Here is a 25801-nt window from a genome sequence, read left to right as displayed (position 1 = left end):
GATAATAATAGTCCATTAATCTATGTTAATCAAGATTTAGATTAATATTTATTCATTGTATAAGCATTCAACAACAACCTCTCTATCCTAGTTGTAAGGCTTGTACAGTTTCAAGGAGGTCGTGGGTTTAAATAGATTTTAATTTTCTGTATAGAATATGTCACCAAGGGGGGGTTCGAACCCAGGACCTCCTTGAAATTATGCAAGCCTTACCACTAAGCCAAAGAGGTTGTTGTTGAATACTTATGCAATGAATAAATATTAATCTAAATCTTGATTAAGATAGATTAATGAATTAATTGAGTGGTGTAACTCCGTTTTGGACACGACCGGATGCGTTAGATAGATAAATAAAGGGCTATTATTATTGTTCCATGTTATAAAATATTATGTGATTTATAAATTCCATGAATTTTATCATGATGAAATTGAATATTGTCGTTATGTGGAAAGTGAAGTAACATGATTAAAAACTTTACAAAGATGAGTGAGGAAACCTAGGAGAACAACGTGATTAATAACTTAGAAATATGATCTAGGTTATGGGACATGTGTGATATATGTATGAGAATACGGTATTCATTCGTACGACGCTTATGTGAGGTCGTGGACGAATTGTTGCCATGATTGAGAATGAGACGCATTGTATGGAACATGCCATGTTATTATTTGTGTAATGTGGTGAATGAAGTCACCTGTGATTGATGAATTTTGTTATGGTTCATGGAACCAATTATTTGTGGAACCGAATTTTGTTATGGTTCGTGGAACCGATGATTATGGAACCGATCATGTATTCAGAATGTGTGTTTTTCTGTGGATGTACACATCTCTTGTGGTATGCTTAGATGAGTAAGCATTGGGATGTGGGACCAATGATTCGAGCCTCAATTGGGTTTGAGTCCCAACCATGGTGGACATGGGGGAAAGGTGGACACCAAAGTGGGATAAGGCCCATACGGTGGAAGAGACTCAAAGTGGGTAAAGTCCCATACGAGTGATGGTTCTTAAAAGTGGGTTTGAGTCCCATAGGGGAACCGCATATCCACCGCGAAAGTCGAATCATACGAGCATGCATGAACCGGGCCTGGCTTAGACGTAAGTTCGTTCGGGAATTGATGCGTCATGATCTGAATAATGATCGTGGTTGAGTTGTGAGAACTCAGATGCATGTTGCCATACAATTGCGAGATAGTTCCCCATCGCTCAAGTCTTCTTTCCCTTGTTGACTTGAGTTGGATATGAGTTGAATATTGATTAGAAAACCATGTAGGGCCGAATGGACCCATAGGATAGGAGAACTCACTGGGATTATTATCTCATCCTATTATTGTTGTTATTTTTCAGGTATTCTTTACAGGTTGAATCTAAGAGAACTGTTATGGATGTTTCAAGGGTTGCTGTTTAGCATGATCTTCCGCTGTGGAGTTGTGTGCAATGAAGATATTGCACATAGTTCTTAGATTTTACTTTTTTGGCATTATTGTATAACATGTTCCAGTGATGTTTTTAGTTTGGACGTGTATATATATTTTGATGCCATTAGGAACTTATGTTGTGATAGTACCAAAATTTAACACTTGTATGATATTATTCTAGATATATATTATACGGGTTGTTACAGTTGGTATCAGAGAAGGTCGATTCTCGACCTAGCCTTGAAACATCATAAGTAAATCTATTCATGCCTCATATGTGTGTTTAGCCAACCTGATTTTTAATATCACTGTATGTAGTATTGGGCCTGATCAACCTAATGCTATGTGCATGGTAGGTAGGATCATGGTTGAGCGACCACGAGGACTCCGAAGTGTGGGTTGAACTTGTGCTTTGAGAATAGGCCCAAGCCAAGAGTTAGAAAGTAAGGAGAACTAGATGGCCCAGTTGAAGTTTCAGAGGCGTTGTGATTTGGGTATTATGGAATTGAAGAGTAGTGTATTGTTCAAGCGATTCTGCAGTGTTAACGGAGTTGAGAAATTGGGGAATTCTATCGGATGAGTTTGTCAGAATTTTGAGGAATGAGTGAATTTGCTAGTGGAATAAGATACACTCACTAATATGGAATAAGTATTGCGAGTGATTATGTATGGTAAAGGAGGAAGGATGGTTATGTTACGCATATGTCATAAGGTCTGGAAGTGAGGTAGTGTATTAGTGTTTCAGTTTCTAAGGCCACTAAAATATTTTGGAAGAACGAGAGTACTTCAGGGAGTATATATATTTGGAATTGTATCTTGCAAGTGGTTAAAGACTTGAGGGATAAGGACGTTCAATATTGTTGGGAGCCTAAGGTAGTGGTGAAGTCTAAGGAGAGACTCAAGGACATGTCTACCTATCTAAGTGAAACATTTATGGACCAAATGGAAGCTAAAAGATAAACCAAGTATGTGCAGTCTTAGAAGGGAGATCGGAGTTGAGATAGCTCGTCAGCGGTTTAGTGTTAGTAAGAGACCATTATGGAATGATGAGTTACCTAAAGATCAATTATAAGAGTTTGTGTTGGAGACAAATAACGCACATTATATAGTAATGGAAGCTCCAGTGGGTTTTGGTTGTATGAGAACTGGTTAAGGATAAGAGCAATTAGGTTGGATTTAAGGACTTCTAGTAGAATGGTTTTGTAATTGGAACTGGGAGAATTACCATGGGAAGACAAGTGAACACCGAGTGTGGAAGTAGTGTGGATGTTGCAATACAACTGTCGTAATGGGGTACATTTTAGATAAAGGCACAATGGGACCATTAAGATTCATTAAGATGAAGTTATGGGCGTGCAGTTGATGATTGTTCACATCAAGGATTTCTAGAGTATGTAGTGGAATAGAGGAAGTTAAACCTTGGTATTAAGAGAAGTATGTGATAACAGCATTATGGTCACAAGTAAGTGTAATGGATTCCTTGTCTTGAGATGGATGTAAAGTAACATACATTTTGTTGAGCAGTGAGTCTTGTATTCTAAGAAGTTGAGTTGATGATAGCCAACAAAAGATAAGTTAAGCTGGAGCCTGTGGACTAAGTGTAGAATATGGAATATTTTATGTTGCAAGAGTTTATTGGGAGGCAATGAGGATTATTCGTGGGAAGTTATAGAGACAAGTAACCCCGGTATAATGAAGTGTGTAGTAGGTATTGGTTTAGAAGAAAATTCCAGTCATAATTGTGTGGCAATGATAAGGTTCATCTTAAGTGCATTTTATTTGGATTGAAAGAGTAATATTGGCTTATTGGAAGTCTGGTTGTTGTTTATCTTCTTGAGAAGTATTTGGTTGGTTGGTTAGTCGCGGAGTATAAACATTCAAACCGTGTTGGAGCTAAGGATGTCTTAAATGTCACAAGTGTACCGTTGTGGATGTACAAATCGAGGATGGAGTTACAAGTTACCACAAGTCAAATTGGTAGTTTTGAAATTGGGATTTCTGAAGGTGTAGTGCGTAGTCGGTCATCTGTAGAGATATTATGGAAGTTAGACGTGTGGGAAAACCAACCTGGTAGACCATGCTCAGTTTAAGTAAGTCTGGGAAGTACCACTATTATGATTATGAATAACTATACGGAACAAACTTGGAAGAGACCTACTAAGCGGTGATCTGGAAGAGATTAGCTAGGTATGTGGTATAAATTGATAAGGTGTGAAGTGGTTGGTCATGGTATGAAATTGATTGATTCATTTGGATTCATAGCCTTAGATGTAGACTCCCTGAGAGTGGTAATGGATGTGTACGATGATATTCTACCCTATTGGAAGGATTCATGAGTTATACTTCCCAGGAGGAACGAGAATCAGTTATTCCTAAAGTTAAACATGTAACTCGGATGGTATGTTAGTAAGAGCATGAGCTAAGATCATGGAAGACGGGACAAGACGATTGAGATGAATGATTTTGGATACGAAGTGAAATGTTGTCTCTAGATATGTGTGAAGTATTGTGTGTGACTCTATGAGGTGTATGGACACTCATAGTTATGTTCTAGATTGCTTAAGTTCCTTAGAAGTGGTGTCTCGTTGATGATTTAAAGTTCCTTGACGGTGTTATGTCATTTTGGTCGAGATCATGTGTCGGGAGAAATCTTGAATGAATCAAAACCCTATGAGAGGATTTGATATGGAATATAGTAACTAGAACCATATGTTGTCAAACTAAATTGGTTTAGCTGCATCGAACACATGATGAATTTGGATGTTATATGTTTTATGGTTGTAGCAATGTAACTCCTGGATACCTATCTTCTGAAGAGTGTTGGTTTTATTCTACACTTTTGTGAGTCATCAAGGAAGTTATTCTACTAATGGAAGTCGGTAAGGTTCTAGTACCATTTTGTACAGTAGGCACTCTGAGGGTAAGTGTGTTTCTTTGAAGATTGTTAGCTAAACAGTAGTGCCTAGGAATCCCAAGTGTTCCACTATTGGAATCAGAGTATCACAATGGAAGGTGATGGATGAAAGAGCTCAATCAAGTCTATGGGGATCAGGGAGATAGTTACTCGTAAGAGTGGAGGTAAGGATGAGAGTAAGATAATCTCGTGCTAATGGTTCTATCTTATTGGAGTAGTACGAGAGAAGGGAAGCAGTAGGAGTAAGGGCTTGTAGCATACAGTAACTGATCAAGTGAAGTTTATGAGATTATCAATAAATGGATTACAAAGTTGTTGCATTTGTTGAAGGAATAATAAGAAAAGAGTAGTCAATATTATTTGTGGTCAGGGAATCAATAAATTTTTCTAATGAAGAATTAATGAGTATTGATTAACCAAGTCCAGATAAGATGTTGTAATTATGTTTTGTGTAACTTAGTACAAGGAAGGGAAGTCATGGTTTCCGGGAAGAAAGTGACCCACTGATGTTGAGCGGTATATCGAATAAAATAAGTGAGAGCAAGTCTAAATGTTAATCCAATATCAGAATGAGATTGTGATGGAAATCAAGAAGTTTCGAAAGTTCATGAAAGAAGGAAAATTGTCAGCAAGGACAAGTTAGAAGAATGAGTATGTCAGAGGTTTGGAATCGAAGAGAAGTCAAGTGTTGGTCTAAGACGTTGATACAAGGATTGTTTGTTTGTTGAGTGAAGGAAATTCGGGGGCGAATTTCAATTTAAGGGGGGGAGAATGTAATATCCCATATTCCCTTAAATGCTCAATTAGTTGTCAGTTGAGATCAATTGAATTCCCGTGTACTATATCTTTTATCATTTGTAACAATTGGAGCTCCTATGTGCTTTAAATGTTGTCAATTGGGACCAATAGAGTAACCAGTAAACTCTAAAGAGATTAATTATTAATAAAAGAGACAGACCAATACTAATAAGTACAAGAGAGGACATTTTTGGTAACATTAATAATTGGTCAATTGGTACTGGAAGATAAAATATCAATTGAGATATTTTATTACTACTTGATATTATATATTATATATATTATATAGTATATGTGTGGTGGAAAAGAAAAGAAGAAAAGGATAAGAAGTAGTAGGAAGAGATAAGAAGAAAGAGAGAGTTATCAGAAAGGGAAAAGAAAGAGAGAAGAAAAGAGAAAGAGGAAAAGAGAAGAAGGGAGAAAGGAAGAAGAAAAGAGAAAGAAGAAGGTAGCCATGGAACCACCATCAGCTTCATCATCTCATCTTCATCATCACCAACTTCATCTTCTTCTACTAGGTGAGTTTTAGTTAGAAACTCTAGGTTTCTAGAAAAGTTAGGGTTGTAGAATCATAAACAAATCATGAGTAATCCATGCTATGTGATGAATATTCCTCTTGTTGTTGATGTTTTCATGAACATGTGCTTGATATGCTCTTCATGATTGTTGTGATTACATGAGTTGTTATGGTTGCGTTTATGATGTTGAAATCCTTATTATACATGTACACATGAACATGTAATGTGATGAGTTTTGTTGGAAGAAGAAAAGGATGGTGTGTTAGAAATGGAGTTACAGAGGAAAATGGTGTGTTGAGAAGTGGAAAACGTTATGGGCAGATTTTGTGAGTGTTAATCGGTTAACGCTTTGAGGTAACCGGTTAACCAGAGGCAAAATTCATTTTCTGGGCAATTTTCGTGAGTAGGTAACTGGTTAGCGTTTTAGGTAATCGGTTAACGTTTTAGGGTAACCGGTTAACGTGGAAACAGAATTTAATTTTCTGTACAGAATATGTCACCAAGGGGGGTTCAAACCCAGGACCTCCTTGAAATTGTGCAAGCCTTACCACTAGGCCAAAGAGGTTATTGTTGAATACTTATGCAATGAATAAATATTAATCTAAATCTTGATTAAGATAGATTGATGAATTAATTGAGTGGTGTAACTCCGTTTTGGACACGGCCTGATGCGTTAGAAAGATAACATAAAGGGCTATTATTATTGTTCCATGTTATAAAATATTATGTGATTTATAAATGCCATAAATTTTATCATGATGAAAATTGAATATTGTCGTTATGTGGAAAGTGAAGTAACATGATTAAAAACTTTACAAAGATGACTGAGGAAACCTAGGAGAACAACGTGATTAATAACTTAGAAATATGATCTAGGTTATGGAACATGTGTGATATATGTATGAGAATACGGTATTCATTCGTACGACGCTTATGTGAGGTCGTGGATGAATTGTTGCCATGATTGAGAATGAGACGCATTGTATGGAACATGCCATGTTATTATTTGTGTAATGTGGTGAATGAAGTCACCTGTGATTGATGAATTTTGTTATGGTTCATGGAACCAATGATTTATGGAACCGAATTTTGTTATGGTTCGTGGAACCGATGATTATGGAACCGATCATGTATTCAGAATGTGTGTTTTTCTGTGGTGGTACACATCTCTTGTGGTATGCTTAGATGAGTAAGCATTGGGATGTGGGACCAATGATTCGAGCCTCAATTGGGTTTGAGCCCCAACCATGGTGGACATGGGGGAAAGGTGGACACCAAAGTGGGATAAGGCCCATACGGTGAAAGAGACTCAAAGTGGGTAAAGTCCCATACGAGTGATGGTTCTTAAAAGTGGGTTTGAGTCCCATAGGGGAACCGCATATCCACCGCGAAAGTTGAATCATACGAGCATGCATGAACCGGGCCTGGCATAGACGTAAGTCTGTTCGGAAATTGATGCGTCGTGATCTGAATAATGATCGTAGTTGAGTTGTGAGAACTCAGATGCATGTTGCCATACAATTGCGAGATAGTTCCCCATCGCTCAAGTCTTCGTTCCCTTGTTGACTTGAGTTGGATATGAGTTGAATATTGATTAGAAAACCATGTAGGGCCGAGTGGACCCATAAGATAGGAGAACTCACTGGGATTATTATCTCATCCCATTATTGTTGTTATTTTTCAGGTATTCTTTACAGGTTGAATCTAAGAGAACTGTTATGGATGTTTCAAGGGTTGCTGTTTAGCATGATCTTCTGCTGTGGAGTTGTGTGCAGTGCAAATATTGCACATAGTTCTTAGATTTTATTTTTTTGGCATTATTGTATAACATGTTCCAGTGATGTTTTTAGTTTGGACATGTATATATATTTTGATGCCATTAGGCACTTATGTTGTGACAGTACCAAAATTTAACACTTGAATAAAATTATTCTAGATATATATTATACGGGTTGTTACAAATCTCGTCCATGGGATAGAATCCAAAGCGGTAGATAGATCACTTGAATCTGCAGCTAAACTAATGCAATATTGAATCGCACAATAAAATTGGAAGTGGTGTTGTCACTTGTTGCTACATGGAATTCAGTGTTGTAAACAAAAAAAATTGCTTTATATTAGTCCCACATCGAAGAATAGTATATTATAGTGTTATTAATCAATGATTCTTCAGGCAATAATGAGATATGATGAGTGGTCTAGTCTCGCGTAAAATATGCAAGTTGGGTGTCTGCCCCAAGCCTGATATGACAATTGGGCACTCTCCGTTGACCAATTTGATCTCTATAGTCCAAACCTAAAGGTGGTAAATCTAGTTATCAAATGTTTTGTTACTTTTGAATTTAATTTTATGAAATTTATTCCATGTGTTTATTTTATTTTTAAATATGTTTAAAATTTATTGTAAATGTTACAAAAATGCCAAACTTTTTACATGGCAAATTTACTATTTAAGATATATAAAAAAATTAATAAGCACCAAAAATTGGATATTTAGAAAACTATTTTTTTTTAATATTCACCACCTTGATCTGCTCAAATGATTTTAATATTCATGTCGAATTGATTTTGTTCTTAATTTTAAGTTTCTTGAACTTTTAAAAGGATTTAGATTTGTGTATCATTAAATACACATAACGATATCTACTATAATCATCAATAAATATGATGAAGTAATAAATACCTCTAATGCCTAATGTATTTCAATGATTGACATACATCAATAGATACAAGCATGTTGGTCCACCCATTTGTAAAACACCCATATGTCTATCTTAAAAATGAGGAGTCATTAATTTAAAGATATTTGAAGATTAAATTTAATACATATATAAGATTAAATGATATTTTAGTTTCTATAACATTTACATTTACTTAAGTTTATTATCCATAAGTTTTATTTCTGATAACATCCCATGAAAATGAGACGGCATTCGAGTACAAGATTCAGAAAAGAAAAAGATAAAATACATTAAGCCAAATCTCGTCCATGAGATAGAACCCAAAGCGAATGATAGATCCCTTGAATCTGCAGCTAAACAAATACAACATTGAGCTGCACAACAAAATTGGAAGTGGTGTTGTAACTTGTTGTTACATAGAATTCAGTGTTGTAAACAAAAAACGTTTGCTTTATATTAGTCCCACATCGAAGATCTGGAGATATAGAAATACATGACCGTTATGAGAATAGTAGATTATAGTGTTATTAATCAATGATTCTTCAGGCAGTAATGAGATATGATGAGTGGTCTAGTCTCGCTTTACATATGCGACTTGGGTGTCTGCCCCAAGCCTGGTTACGACAATTGGGTACTCTACTTTGACCAATTTGATCTCTATAGCCCAAACCTAAATGGGGTAGATCTAGTTATAAAATATTTTGTTACTTTTGAATTTAGTTTTATGTAATTTATTCCTTGTGTTTATTTTCTTATTAAATCATTTTTAAATTTATTGTAAATGTTAAAAAACTGCCAAATTTTTACATGTTAAATTTTCTTGTTTAATATAAAAAAATTAATAAACACCAAAAATTGGATATTTAGAGAGCCAAACTATTTTTTAAATATTCACCACCTTGATCAGCTCGAATGATTTGAATATTTATGTCCAATTGATTTTTTTCTTCATTTTAAATTTCTTGAACTTTTCAAAGTATTTAGATTTGTGTATCATTAAATACGCATGACTATATCTACTATTATCATCAATAAATATGATAAAGTACTAAATACCTCTTATGCCTAATGTATTCAATGATTCACATACATCAGTATATATAGACATTTCAGTCCATCCATATGTAAACCACCCTTATCTCTATCTTCAAAACAGGAGACATTAATTTAAAGAGATTTGAAGAATAAATTTAATACATAACATAAGATTAAATGATATTTTAGTTTCTCTAAAATTTACATCTATTTAAGCTTATTCTCCATAAGTTTTATTTCTTATAACATCCCATGAAAATGAGATGGCTTTCGAGTACAAGATTCAGAAAAGAAAAAGATAAAATACATTAAGCCAAATCTCATTCATGAGATAGAACCCAAAGCAGTTGATAGATCACTTGAATCTGCAGCTAAACTAATGCAACATTGAACCGCACAATAAAATTGGAAGTGGTGTTGTCACTTGTTGCTACATGGAATTCAGTGTTGTAAACAAAAAAAATTGCTTTATATTAGTCCCTGTAACAACCCGTATAATATATATCTAGAATAATATCATACAAGTGTTAAATTTTAGTACTGTCACAACATAAGTGCCTAATGGCATCAATATATATACATGTCCAAACTAAAAACATCAGTGGAACATGTTATACAATAATGCCAAAAAATAAAATCTAAGAACTATGTACAATATTTTCATTGCACACAACTCCATAACGGAGGATCATAATGAACAGCAACCCTTGAAACATCCATAACAATTTCTCTTAGATTCAACCTGTAAAAAATACCTGAAAAATAACAACAATAATGGGATGAGATAATAATCTCAGTGAGTTCTCCTATCATATGGGTCCACTCGGCTCTACAGGGTATTCTAATCGATATTCAATTCATATCCAACTCAAGTCAACAAGGGAAAGAAGACTTGAGCGATGGGGAAACTATCTCGCAATTGTATGGCAACATGCACCTGAGTTCTCATAACTCAACCACGATCATTATTCAAATCACGACACATCAATTCCCGAACGGACTTACGTCTAAGCCAAGCCCAGTTCATGCGTGCTCGTATGATTCGACTTTCACGGTGTTTATCGGGTCCTCTATGAGGCTTAATCCCCAGTTCAAGCGACCGTCACCCGTATGGGACTCTAACCCACCTAGGGTATCTTTCACCGTATGGGACTCTAACCCACATAGGTGTCCACCTTTCCCCCATGTTCGCCATGGTTGGGGCTCAAACCTAATTGAGGCTCGAATCATTGGTCCCACATCCCAATGCTTACTCATCTAAGCATACCAATAGAAATGTGTACCACCACAGAAAAACACACATTCTGAATACATGATCGGTTCCATAATCATCGGTTCTACGAACCATAACAAAATTCGGTTCCACAAATCATTGGTTCCATGAACCATAACAAAATTCATTAATCACAGGTGACTTCATTCACCACATTACATAAATAATAACATGGCATGTTCCATACAATGCGTCTCATTCTCAATCATGGCAACAATTCGTCCACGACCTCACATAAGCGTCGTATGAATGAATACCGTATTCTCATACATATATCACACATGTTCCATAACCTATATCATATTTCTAAGTTATTAATCAAGTTATTCTCCTAGGTTTCCTCACTCATCTTTGTTAAGGTTTTTAATCATGTTACTTCACCTTCCACATAACAATAATATTTAATTTTCATCATGATAAAATTCATGGCATTTACAAATCACATAATATTTTATAACATGGGACAATAATAATAGCCCTTTACGTTATCTTTCTAACGCATCCGTCCGTATCCAAAACGGAGTTACACCACTCAATTAATTCATTAATCTATCTTAATCACGATTTAGATTAATATTTATTCATTGCATAAGTATTCAACAACAACCTATCTAGCCTAGTGGTAAGGCTTGCACAATTTAAAGGAGGTCCTGGATTTGAACCCCCCCTTGGTGACAAATTCTGTACAAAAATTAAATTTTGTTTCCACGTTAACCGGTTAACCTAAAACGTTAACCGGTTAACACTCACGAAAACTGCCTAGAAAGGGAATTTTGCTACGCATTAACCTGTTAACTCATAGCGTTAACCGGTTAACACTGTAAATCCACTTCTTTTCCTTAAATAACAACACATAGCATGGATAGGGAGTATGAACACAATAAGTCCATCACAATTTACACAAACCCTAACCCCACAAATATAGATTATTTTCCCCCAAATGCTAAAACTATCTAAGAACTCACCTAGTAGAAGAAGAAGATGGAGTTGGTGATGATGAAGATGAGATGATGGTGCTTCCATGGCTTCCTTCTTCTTCTTCTCCCATGAGTTTCTTCTCCTCCTCTTCTTCCTTTTTCTCTTTGTATTTTATCTTCCAACACCAATTGACCAATTATTAATGTTACCAAAAATATCCTCTCTTGTACTTATTAATATTGGTCTGTCTCTTTATTAATAATTAATCCCTTCAGAGTTCACTGGTTACTCTATTGGTCCCAATTGACAACATTTAGAGGACATAGGAGCTCTAATTGTTACAACTAACAAAAGATATAGTACATAGGAATTCAATTGGTCTCAACTGAGAACTAATTGAGCATTTAAGGGAATATGGGATATTACAGTCCCACATCAAAGAATAGTAGATTATAGTGTTATTATTCAATGATTCTTCAGGCAGTAATGAGATATGATGAGTGGTCTTGTCTCGCATTAAATATGTGAGTTGGGTCTCTGCCCCAAGCCTGATACGACAATTGGGCACTCTCCGTTGACCAATCTGATCTCTATAATAACACTATAGAGATCAGATGTTTTGTTACTGTAACACTCACATATAATATATGTCTAGAATACATATTATACATAGTGTAAAACTGGTACTGAAATACATAAGTGCTAACAGCGTCGTGTACATATACAAATACATGCCCAAAATAACACAATATGGCATAAATGTACATAAGAGTGCCCAAAATAAAACTACTGATCTAGATCATTAGACAATGATCCCAAAAATATCTACACAGCGGAAGAAAAGCCACCAGTCCTCAGGTAAGCATGACATCACTCTATCTTGCCCTCACCCTTATCCTGCTCAGAACCACCTGAAAAATAATCAACAACATGGGGTGAGATAATAATCTCAGTGGGTTCCCTATCTTATGGGTTCACTCGGCTCTACAGGGTTTTCTAATCGATGTTCAGCTCATATCCAACTCAAGTTAACAAGGGAACGAAGACTTGAGCGATGGGGAACTAACTCGCAATTATATGGCAACATGCATCTGAGTTCTCACAACTCAACCACGATCATTATTCGGATCACGGCGCATCAATTCTCGAACGGACTTACGTCTAAGCCAGGCCCGGTTCATGTATGCTCGTATGATTCGACTTTCGCGGTGGATATCGGGTCCTCTATGAGGCTTAATCCCCAGTTCAAGCGACCGTTACCTGTATGGGACTCTAACCCACCTAGGGTATCTTTCACGTTATGGGACTCTAACCCACATAGGTGTCCACCTTTCCCCCATGTCCCCCATGGTTGGGGCTCAAACCCAATTGAGGCTCGAATCATTGGTCCTACATCCCAATGCTTACACGTTTAAGCATACCAATAGAGATGTGTACCATCACAGAAAACACACATTCTGAATACATGATCGGTTCTACAATCATCGGTTCCATGAACCATAACAAAATTCATCAATCATAGGTGACTTCATTCACCACAATACACAACAATAACATGGAATGTTCCATACAATGTGTCTCGTTCTCAATCATGGCAACAATTCGTCCACGACCTCCACATAAGCGTCGTACGAATGATTATCGTATTCTCGCATTATCTAGATTATAAACCTCACTCATGACCTAATTTCAATCCTAGGTTAACTCACTAGATTCATCATGTAATTTTCACCATTAACATGTATTCAACATAAACATAGCATCACAATTGATTAATGGATGGAAGAATGCATTTAGAAACACTTAGGAAATGGATTTTGAGGTTTTTAACTTGAGTCAATCGATTGGTTGGGGAAGCCCAATCGATTGGTTCCACTCACATTTCTGTTTTTCAAAATTTGCTGAGTGTCAATCGATTGATCCTGAGTGTCAATCGATTGATCCTGCTGAAAATTTCCACTGTTCATAAATAGCAAGTTTGTGCAATCGATTGACATGCAGTGTCAATCGATTGGTCCTGTAAAAATTTCATTTTTTTGCTAAACTAAAGGCTGTCAATCGATTGATAACAGGGGCCAATCGATTGGTTCACTCATATTTTCATTTTTCCACTTCTCAGAACACCATTTTCCTCTATAACTCCATTTCCAATCAAACTCACACGCATTCTTCCAACACATCCATCTCACTACGTGCTCATATACACATGTACAACAAGCATCCCAAATTCATAACTACAAGGATCTCAACATCATAACATAACCATAACAAATCATATTATCATACCAATCATAAAACACATCAAGACACATGTTCATGGAAATCAACAAGAGCAAGAACATATTCATCTTATAGCATGGATATTCATGATTTGTCTAACATTCTACAACCCTAACTTTTCTAGAAATCTAAAGTTTCTAACTAGAACCCACCTCAAGAAATTGAAGAGGAGAAATTGTGGAAGATGAAATGAGGATGAAGATGATGGTGTTGGTTCCAAGTTTTTCCTTCTTCTTCTTCTCTACTAGCCTTGCTTTTCCTTCTTCTCTTAAGTTTCCTCTTTCTTTCAATGCTTTCCTTTCTCTCTACATATCCTTTCTGATACATAGAAAACAAATGGCAAGTGGTAGGTGGTATAAGACGCAAACATGTGGTGGTGAGTGGGTCAAAGGTCATAACCAAGTGGCCATTAAGATTTGTGTGGTTAGAAAGTGGTGAAGTGGTAGTAACAAATATATCAAGTGGCACTAACTTGCAATTTTTGGTCTATCAGAGCTATTGACCCATTATTAGGGTTACCAAAATGTCCCAATTAATAAAAGGCCAGTTCCAAATAATATTAATTAAGTCAACATGAACTCACTATTTGCTCTATTTATCCCTATTGGCAACTTTTAGAGCACATAGGAACTCAGTTGATCTCAATTAATAGGAATTTAGGCATTTATGGAAATACGGGGTATTACATCCTCCCCCCTTAAATAAAATTCGTCCTCGAATTTAAATATTACCTGGAAGAGATTAGGGCAAGCTTCTCGCATTTCTGACTCTAGTTCCCAGGTGGCGTCGCCTGGGTGTGTTTCATCCACTGAACCTTAACAAGAGGAATCTCCTTATTCATTAACACCTTAACTTTTCGTCCTGTAATGCGACTTGGTAGAGGTTCGAAAGTCAGATCTGCTTCTACTTCTACTGAATCTGGAAGAATAGGCTGAAGAGAATCTGGAATGAACTTCCGGAGTTGAGATACGTGAAAAACATCATGCATTTCTGATAGAGAAGGTGGTAAGGCTAATCTGTAGGCTACTTCTCCAATTCTCTCTATAATCTGGTATGGCCCTATGTATCTCAGACTTAGCTCCCGTGACTTAAACGGTCCTTTAAGTCTCAACCTCGGGGTCACCTTCAAAAATACATGGTCACTTTCATCAAATTCCAATGGTCTTCTCCTGTGATTCGCATAGCTCTTTTGGCAATCCTGTGCTTTCTTTATCTTATCACGGACCATCGTTATCTTTTCCGTTGTCTCTTGAATAATCTCCGGTCCTAAGATCCTTTCTTCGCCAACTTCTGTCCAACATAAAGGTGTTCTACATTTCCGTCCATACAAAGCTTCATAAGGAGCCATCCTAACACTTGCATGATAACTATTGTTATATGCGCATTCAATCAATGGTAAGAGCTCCTTCCAATTCCCTCCACTTTCAAGTACACAAGCTCTTAACATATCTTCCAATGTCTGTATTGTCCGTTCAGTCTGACCATCCATCTGAGGATGATTAGAGGTACTCAAACACAATCTCGACCCCATAGCTTGTTGGAATTCTCTCCAAAACCTTGAAGTAAACTTTGGGTCTCTATCAGACACAATGCTAGTAGGAACACCGTGCAACCTAACAATTTCTGAAATGAACAACCGTGCAAGATGACTTGCTTTGTAAGTAGTCTTCATGGCCAAGAAGTGCGCGGACTTAGTCAACCGATCCAAAATCACCCAAATTGAGTCATAACCACCTTGGGTCCGAGGTAACCCTACCGCAAAGTCTATTGAAATACTATCTCATTTCCAAACCGGAATCTCTAAAGGCCGCAATAAACCACCTGGCTTCTGATGTTCAATCTTTACATGTTGGCATACAATGCATTCTGACACATACTCTACGATATCCCTTTTCATCCCAGGCCACCAATAGTCCTTCTTCAAGTCTTGATACATCTTCGATGAACCTGGATGTATAGTAAACGCCCCTTTGTGAGCTTCCTCCAAAACTTTCCTTTTCAGCTCGACATCATCCGGAACATAAATCCTTTGATTAAACAGAATAACTTTATATGGTGACTGAGTGAAACCTGGTTGAGTTGACATCTCTTGCAATTTCTCATCTATCACTTGTCCTTGTCGGATCTTTTCCCTTAGGTATGAAGTAATATTCAAATTTCCCATTATCATGCCATCCCGCGTCCAACTAAACTAAAGATTAAGATCTCGGAACTTTTCCAACAATGCGTATTCCAACATCATCAACTCAACTTTATGTATCTCTTTCCGACTTAAGGCATCCGCAACCTTATTCGCCTTCCCTGGGTGATACTTAAGCTCAAAATCAAAGTCCTTCAAGTATTCCATCCATCTCCTTTGTCTCATGTTTAACTCCTTCTGGTCAAATAAGTATTTCAAACTCTTGTGATCACTAAACATCTCAAAATGCACCCCATACAAGTAATGTCTCCAAACTTTCAATGCAAAGATAACAACAGCCAGTTCAAGATCATGAGTTGGGTAGTTCTCTTCATGAGGCTTCAACTGACGAGAGGCATAGGCTACAACTTGACCACTCTGCATTAACACCCCTCTCAATCCTTTCTTAGAGGCATCAAAAAATACTTCATAGGACTTACTAGGATCAGGGATGACTAAAACAGGCACTACGCCAAATAAGGGAACAGAGGGCGCTTTTTTTGGCCTATAACAGCGCTTTAAAGCGCCCTCTAATCTAGCGCTGGCATAGGTAAAGACAGCGCTTTTTTTCCTGGTGAAAGCGCTCTCTAAAGTGGCTCTTTAAGCCCTTTAAGGGCCACTTTAGAGGGCGCTTTTTAAAGAAAGCACCCTCTAAAGTGGAAACTTTTAAGGGTTTAGAGGGCGCTTTTACTGGAAAGCGCCCTCTAAAGTGGAAATTAAAAGGGTTTAGAGGGCGCTTATTTTGGAAAGCGCCCTCTAAAGTGGGTGGTTATTTAAATTTTTTTTTTAAAAAGCGCTATATTTATTTATTTATTTTAGACAACCTGTATATTGAAGCAGTACACCTAAAACTGTATAATTTGAAGCCCTTTTTCACACATTGCATTCAACAAGCCTTATATACAACAATCCGTACATATACAACAATCCACTGATATATAATCGTTTAACTTCTAAAGATTCTAAATATACAACCAATTCATAACTTCAAAAGAAATAAAACTAAGTAGCAAAAGCATCTCTGAGATGTATGTTTTTTTTGCTAGCCGCAGTCTTCTTAGCAACAACCTCTTTTTGTTCAATATCAATAGCATGAACCTAAAATATCATAAAATTAGTTAGGTGAAGTATAAGATCAAGAATTAACATTTTCTATGCATAAATATCATATAATTATGTTTATACCTTTTTTTTTTATGCAACTGACTCGATTTGCTGTGTAATCCCCTTATATTTTTGGTCCCTTATCTTTTGAAGATAGAATTGATATTTGTTTAGATGGACATGTTCCATTGTCGTAGAGGGATACTTTCAAATATCCAGGATCATCATCTACGCGAATGAGGCTTGACGACAATGGAACATCTCCATCTAAACAAATATCAATTGATACTTTCAAGTATCCCTTGCCCCTTGCACGAATGGTTGACTTCATAATAGCCATTTTACCTGTAATAAAGAAAACAATTAAAATCAGATGACAAATATAAAAACAATTAAAATCATAAAAGCCATTTTACCTGTAATAAAGAAAATAATTAAAATCATTTGACCTGTACCTTTTTCACTAAGTTCTCTTTCTTTTCTTGGTTGGAATATGTTCTACATGTCTCTTAACAACACGGACGGTTGGATTGATCCAAATACCCTCATTATGATCATTTCTAATATATGAATCATTTGATATAATATTCTCATCTTGATCATTTCTGGTAAACCATTCAATCTCAACATCAATATCACCTTGATCTCCAGTGTTTTCATCAATTACTTTGTTGGAAAAAAGAACTATAGACCATTTCGTACTTTTCGGATCATTGACATAGAACACTTGTCTAGCTTGAGAGGCTAGAATAAAAGACTCATCTTTGTATCCCACCCTATTAAGATCCACTTGCAAAAATCCTGACTTATCCATTCGAATGCCGTTATTATTTTCAACCCACTTGCAACCAAATATAGGAATCTGAAACTTCTCATAATCAAACTCCCAAATGCGCTCGATAACACCAAAATACGACAGATTTGCAAATTTGGGGTTTAAGTCCTTCACACTTGATATGTGCATTGCTTCAGCTACCACGGTGACACCACTATTCTGCATAGTACTTTTATCATCTTGTTCTTTGGTATAAAATGTGTATCCATTAATCGCGTATGCGCTATAAGAAAAAACATGGAAACTTGGACCATATGCTAAGCATCTCAACCTTTCTGTTATTGAAACGGGATCTGAATAATACTTTGAATAAATATGATCCTTAAACCAAGGTATAAAACATCGATTGTGCTCTCGTACTATCCAATTTTCATTTCTATTGGGATTTAAACCTCGGAGAACATCCTTGTGAATTTCAACATACGGCTCAACCTCATTCTCATTGTGCAGAACATACAAATGCACTTGATCCCGTTCGACCCTTGATACTGCCATGATTTTATTTCCAATTAGATTTTTTCCTTCTTTCTTTTCGACAAGCTGAGACTTGGGGAGTCCGATTGACTGAACATTAGACAAATATTCAGTACAAAACTCAATCGCTTCTTCAACAATGTATCTTTCAACCATACAACCTTCTGGTCGACTTCGGTTCTTACATTGACTAGAAAAGATAAACATTGACTAGAAAATATATATGTAGAATTGTATAATGGTCTAACTGAAAGCTAACAGAAGAATAGTCGACTCTAATTTACTCTATCAAATAACATCCATACCTAAACTTCTTAAGTTACTAGCTACGCTATGTATGCTAGAATAAATACACTCATAAGCTGCATAGTGTACCTTTGATTGGTAGAAGGTGTTTTAGATATTGCTGCCTCCTTTTTCTACATCGAGAAACAAATGGAACAGTTGGTGAAATTTAACCCATAATGCCTAGTCTCCATTGCTAGCATTGCAACACAATAATTATTGTTGAGAATACTCAATAAATGTATGAACCAAGAAAAATGAAACCAAAAATGAACAATAGCGAACGTTAGAAGAGAAACCAAGTAATATGAAGATTAGAAAAATACCTATGGTGTCAAAATCGAACAGCTAACAACGAATTAATAGAAGGAGGAAACGTCGTAGATCTAACAGAGGTGGAAGGAGAACGCCTTAGAAGTAGAAAAAATCGTAGCAGTGAGAACCCTAACGTGAAAAAGAACGAAAATAAGAGAGAGTGAAATAACAAAACGCGCAGTATGTTATAATTTTAATGTTTACTAAAGGGGACCTTAGAGGGCGCTTGTGGAAAAAAAGCGCCCTCTAAAGGGGGCCTAAGAGGGCGCTTATGAAAGCGCTCTCTAAGGCTTTCCAAAAGCGCTTTATAAACTGGAAATGCACATGGACTTATAGAGCGCTTTTTTAAAAGCGCCCTCTAAGGGTAACCTTAGAGGGCGCTTTCTAAAAAGCGCCCTGTATTGTTGTCCCTCTATCTCCTCCTTATTTTTTTGCTTCACCTTAGAGGGCGCTTTATTACAAAAGCGCCCTCTAAAGTGCGCTGTCTATTCCAATTGTTCGCTCCTTATTTTTTCGCTTCACTTTAGAGTGCGCTTTTGTAATAAAGCACCCTCTAAGGTGCGCTGTCTATTCCAGTTTTTAGCGTAGTGAGGAGCAGTCGTTAGCTTCTCCTTCAAACTCATAAAACTCTTCTCACACTTTGAATCCCATTTGAAAGAAATTTCCTTTCGGGTAAGTCTAGTCATTGGTAACGCTATTTGTGAAAATCCCTTTATAAACCTTCGATAGTAACCTGCCAAACCTAAGAAACTTCTGACTTCGGAAGCCTTCTTCGATCTTTCCCAATTAATAACTGCTTCAACTTTAGATGGATCTACCGATACTCCCCCTTGTGATATTACATGACCAAGAAACCTCACTTCGTTCATCCAAATATCACACTTACTTAACTTGGCAAAAAGTTGTTTCTCTTGCAGTACTGATAGAACAATCCTTAGGTGTTCTCTGTAGTCCTGAAGAGTACGAGAATAAATAAGAATGTCATCAATAAAGATCACCACGAACTGGTCCAAGTAGGGTTGGAATATCCGATTCATATAGTCCATGAAAATAGTTGGGGCATTCATTACACCAAACGACGTTACAAGGAACTCATAATGGCCATATCGGGTTTTAAACACGGTCTTTGGTACATTCGAACTCTTAACTCTTATTTCATGATAGCCCGATCATAGATCAATCTTCGAGAACACGCAGGCTCCTTTCAACTAATCTAACAAATCATCTATCCGAGGCAGAGGGTACTTGTTCTTGATGGTAACTTTATTCAACTGGCGATAATCAATACACAACCGCATACTACCGTCCTTCTTCTTTACTAGTAACAATGGAGCTCCCCATTGCGAGACACTAGGTCGGATAAAATGCTTGGTTAGCAACTCTTCCAATTGATTCTTCAACTCTCTCAACTCTAGTGGCGCCATGCGATACGGAGAGACGGAGATTGGAGCCATCCCAGGTATCAGATCAATAGAGAATTCCACTTCCCTTTCAGGAGGAAGAGAGGAGACATCCTCAGGAAAAACTTTCGGAAAAATTCACAAACAACGGGAATTTATGTAACACTCAGATTATCGCTAGATTCCTTGGTAAGAACCAAGAGAACTGACTTTTCATTCTCAAATAAGAAATTAACCATGCCAACCGTACCTTCCAAGATTGTAGTTAACACATCCTTTGGAGTAGCTTCACTAGATGGAATGATAATCAACTTCTCTTTACAACCAATAAACACCGAGTTGGCGGAAAGCCAATCCATCCCCAAAACCTTATCAACCTTCTTAAGTGGTAAACAAATAAGATCAATCTGAAAACTCTACCATTCACCGAGAGCAAACAATTTTCACAAATCAACGGTGTCTCAACCACATCATCCATGGCAGTAGTAACCACCATAGGAGGAGACAAGGGAATTGCTTGCAAGCCAAGACGCTTCATGCACCGAATTGATATAAAAGAGTGTGTCGCCCCAGAATCAAATAATACAAAACAAGGATGACTATTGACGAGACACGTACCAGCAATTAAGGCATTGTTGCTCTTAGCCTTCCTTGCATCCAAGGTATAAACTCAGTCGGTACTCCTCCCCTGCATCTGATTCTTATTCTAAGGGCATTCCCTAGACAAGTGTCCCTCCCTCTGACAAGTAAAACACCTAATTCCACTTATACCACATCTTCCAAAATGATACTTCTTACATGCTTGACATTGAGGAGGTTGGTTAGGTCTTGCATGTTGGACCTGTTTTCCCTTGAAAACATGTGATCTAGGCCTGAACTGGCTTCCTGGCCTTCCTTGGTCTCTCTGCCTACTCCTGTACTGATCCCTTTCTTCTTGAACTTTCTTCAAACTGTTCTCAGCCACATAACATTGTCTTAATAGTTCAGCATAAGAAGTGAATTCCCTTTGAGAAACACTATGAGAAATTTCACCCCTCAAACCAAAAATAAACTGATCAATCTTCCACCTCTCATCCGATGCGTATGCGGCTTGTCTAGAATACGCAGTTGTCGCTACCGGGATTTCACGATAACGAAACCGGGACTAAAGAGAATGCCAAAGAGAGGCAAAGTCAGAAGAGTCGCCACCGAATTTTATTTAGTTCACCTTTATCAGAGAGGATAGGGGAAATAGTCGATAAAACCCTCGAAAAATAGACGCGCACGGGAAGCGCTTAAAAGAGAATAAGGAATCGGTCTCGCAACCGAGATTTGGGTTCGGAAGTCGGTTGCGTAAGGGGAAGGTGTTAGCACCCCTTCCGCCCATGGTACTCCATGGGAACCATTTGGATTGTTTTACATACATGGGATTTATCTATTATTGTTTTATTTTCAAAAGAATGTGTGAAAGAGAAGGGGGGTGTTTTTGTTATTATAGTGCTCGCCAAGGATTGTGGCCCTTGTGCCTACATATCACTCATTCGGGGATGAGGAATCAGAGCTCCGTAGTTCAAAGTAGAAAATATTTGTGTGTTGGTTGATTTTACCTTTGAAAAAAGGGTTTTCGGGATGATGCCCTAAGGCACAAAAAAGAGTTTGATGAGTTGTATTGTTTTTGCCTTGAATAAGGGTTTTATGAAAGAATGTTTGTGATTATATTGTACTAAAGTCTATGGGCGGAGGTGATTATTCTAGACAACAAGTCAAGCGTCTTGCGTCCAAAATAATCAGAGTAAGGGTAGGAATGCTCCATTCTCACTCATTCTCCACCACCTAAGGCTTATGGCGCACAATAATAGTCGTAATTATTAAGTATTTTTGAATTTGGCTAAGAAAATGCCACTTGACGTTGAATCAAGGGTTTATTTTATTTTGATTATGAAATTTGACTTATGCAACATGAATGCAAAGTAACCAACAAGAAATTAAAAAGTCTCATTGTAAGGTAGCCCAAGAGAAAGCCTTTTGTGTGCAAAAGTGACCTAAGCTAAACAAAGGATAATGGTCTTACAAACATGTCCCCCTAAGGTGGTGCCATGATGCCATTCTTACAACATGAATGTAAGTTACAAATAAAATCCAACATTTACAAAGTATCACAAAGATAAGGGAAAGGCCTCCAAGCAAGGGTCCTAAAATGAAATCCTTTAGGTCCAAGTTGATTAAGAGTGGAATGAATATTTTTGTCTTATCATTTTATCATGTTTTTGTTGTTTTTAATGTTTGATGATAATAAAATAAATAACAAGTAAATAAACATGCATGATGAATTTGTACAATGATGATGATGATGAGTACTTTAATGTAATGACATAAAAGTAAATTACAAGAAAAAGAAACAATATCACAATAATAATGGTTAGTGAATATAAATATATAAAACAAATATAAGTCAATAATACCAAAATCACAATAACAAAGGTTAATGACAAACATAATTAATGAAGGAAATTAGTGGTTAGTAATATGTACAAAAATGAATATTTTTTAAGACTATTTTCTTAGGGCAAAAAGACTTAAAATATGACACATTAAGGGATAGCTTATCATTGATGCAGAGTATTGAAGATGATTAAAAAATCAACTAACAATAGATTTGTAACAAAGAAAGTTATGCAACCTTAAGTCCATCTATTAGTATTAAAAAATAAATAAAAAAGTGATTTATTCTCTTTCTTTTATTTTTATTCCTCTTTTATTTAACAAGATAATGAGGTAGTAAATAAGTTAGCCTAATGTAAATGACATAGTTAGATAATAATAAACATAAACATAAAATACTTGAAGTAAAGTGATCAAAAGAAAAAAATAAATAAAAAAATAAAGTGCAATAATATAAATGTTAGAAGTTAGTAGTTAGTGAACATAAACATAAAGTAAATGAAATAAAATGAACAATAAAATAAATTGCAATAATATAAATATTAGGAGTTAGTAATTAGTAGCTAGTAACAATAAGCAAATGGATTAACAAGTTAATTTAAAGACTTGGTTTCATCTATGCATCAAATGACCCAAATATGGTTAAAATAGAGGCAATCTATCAATGCCTCAAAGTATCATGAATGATCTATTGATCAACCATAGATAGGTTTGAAACATTGAAGATTTAATCAACTCTAAACAACCATGGTCATGATCTAATAGACCTCATCAACCAAACAAATACAACAATGAGTTCATAATAAAAGAAAAAAAATAATACACACAAAGCAACCACAAAAAGGTGAAAAAGATAGTAAGAGTAAAAAAAATCTTTAAAAAAGGTGAGTAAACCAAAGTCAATCATTTTTTTTTGCAAGCTTGAATCTAAACCATCTCAAAAGACCAACCAAGAACAAGCAACCATTTTTAATCAAAAAAAGGAAACAAAAAGTTAAAGAGTTTAAGTTAAAATCATTACCCACAAAAATGTGAAAAAAGCTAGGTAGAAATGGTGTTGAGCTTGAATGTGAAGTGAGGGGTTTGGGATGAAAATATTTATGGTGAAAGCTTAGTAAATGGGTTGGGTTATGAGTGTTAGAGAGTAAGAAATTTTGAGGAAAAAATGTGAAATGAAAAAAAAGTTGGTGGTGGTGACTTTTGGGAGGGAAAGGTTTTTTTTGGGTTTTGATTTAGGTTTGGAGAAGAGGAGTTGAATGATATTTTTTCATCATTTTTGGGGGCTAGGAAGCATGAAAAATGAAGGGGAATGGTGCATCTATTTATAGGGAAAGTTAGTGGGAAAATGGGGGGAACCAAATACCCTTTGTGCAAAAAAGACTCTTTTTTTTTGGAGTGTGCAAGGCAAAATCTGGTTTCCCCCCTTTTCCTCTTTTTTCTTTTTTTTTTTAAAAATCATGTCTTGATCCCATGCAATATGTATTTGGTTATGAAAGTTAATATAATTATGATGAGGAGATAATGAAAGCATGCATGTGCAGTAGGGCCATGGCTCAGAAGAAAGTTGTATCGGAGTAGGGTGAATTTCGGGGTATGACAGCTGCCCCTATTTAATCTTCTCGAACCTGAATGTTTAGCTAGCAACGGCTTCCACACATCCAAGGTAAGAGAGGATTAAATAAATAAAAATATCCAGAAATTCAACCTGCTGGGAATGAAATGAATGTGATATGAAGTGATGGGTATTTGTGAAGATTGTTCATGTGGTGGAAAATAAATTTGATATGAAATCATCTGTTGAGAATAGTTTATGGTATCATATGGGGAGGACATGGGTCAGATGTATGATAGTTATGTCATGATGTGTATGATATGCAATGTATGTTATGGTGTACGCAGAATACCGAAGTATGCTCGGGTTGCTGGGGTATGCAAATGCACGGTCTATAGATTGTGCCAAATATGATTGGGCTTTAGTGGAACTTTTCGTTTCGGAGGGAAAAATCATGCATGAAGTGATGCATGCAATGCATGTGGGACTGCAACTGGGTATTTGGATTTTTATAGGGATTTTTGTTTCCAATGAGGGATCATCATCAAATGGTTGATGGAAAAGGGTGTCATCATCAAAGGGTTGATGGAAAGGTAATTTGTCTTCATCAAAGGGTTGACGGAAAGGTAATTTGTCTTTGTCAAAGGGTTGACGGGAAGGTAATTTGTCTTCGTCAAAGGGTTGACGGAAAGGTAATTTTTCTTCGTCAAAGGGTTGACGGAAAAGAGTTTGTCATCGTAAAAGGATTGACGGAAGGGTAATTTGTCTTCGTCAAAGGGTTGACGGAACGGTAATTTGTCTTCGTCAAAGGGTTGACGGAAAGAAACTGTTGTAAAATGTCGTCATCAGAGGGTTGATGAAAAAAGTTTATAGGGGAAAATTCCTAACAACGGTTGGGAAATTCCGAACTCTGACGAGTTAATTTGAGTAAGTTAAGGAGATACTCATGATGTGATGTTATGTATGCCAATGCATGTTTGGGCTTTCATGGGGAATATATGAAATGCATGGTCTGCAAGTTATGTCAAGCATGTTTGGGCTTTGCGGAGGAGTGTGTTTAGGGAATGCCAATGGTGATTGGGCTTAAAAAGGGTGATTGGGTGAATCGTACTGACTTTCTGATACTTGAGAAATTGAAGTTTGACGTCCAAGCAGGCGCTGAATGTAATGTTTTGGAATTCCCATTGGGGGAAGAAATGATCGGCTTAGTCCAAAGAACTATGTGGCACTCTTGAGTTGGAAATGTGTTTTGACTACCTTTAGCAAAATTCTAGAAAGAATATAATTCGATATTGTCTTCCTTATAGTTTTTTTTTTGAAAAAAACAGTCTTTTAATCGAAAATTTCCCATGTAATCTTATTTAGAGAAAGGTCATATTTCGCAGACAAAGCAGGAAAAGT

At 36.5% G+C, this 25801-nt stretch overlaps 3 non-coding genes across 3 annotated transcripts; all 3 read left to right on the top strand.

Moving 5' to 3' along the window:
- Positions 1–7829: 7829 nt before the first annotated feature.
- Positions 7830–7932, top strand: LOC127089888 (small nucleolar RNA Z279/snoR105/snoR108). Its single transcript, XR_007791438.1, has one exon. It is a non-coding gene; the product is annotated as a small nucleolar RNA Z279/snoR105/snoR108 (small nucleolar RNA).
- A 951-nt stretch (positions 7933–8883) lies between these two features.
- Positions 8884–8987, top strand: LOC127089826 (small nucleolar RNA Z279/snoR105/snoR108). Its single transcript, XR_007791378.1, has one exon. It is a non-coding gene; the product is annotated as a small nucleolar RNA Z279/snoR105/snoR108 (small nucleolar RNA).
- A 3056-nt stretch (positions 8988–12043) lies between these two features.
- Positions 12044–12146, top strand: LOC127089883 (small nucleolar RNA Z279/snoR105/snoR108). The gene has a single exon (XR_007791434.1). It is a non-coding gene; the product is annotated as a small nucleolar RNA Z279/snoR105/snoR108 (small nucleolar RNA).
- Positions 12147–25801: the final 13655 nt, after the last annotated feature.

The sequence above is a fragment of the Lathyrus oleraceus genome, chromosome 5 (assembly GCF_024323335.1).
Source record: "Lathyrus oleraceus cultivar Zhongwan6 chromosome 5, CAAS_Psat_ZW6_1.0, whole genome shotgun sequence".
Classification (NCBI taxonomy): Eukaryota; Viridiplantae; Streptophyta; class Magnoliopsida; order Fabales; family Fabaceae; genus Lathyrus; species Lathyrus oleraceus.
Note: the sequence above shows the minus strand (reverse complement) of the source record. Positions and strands in the feature narration are given on the sequence as shown.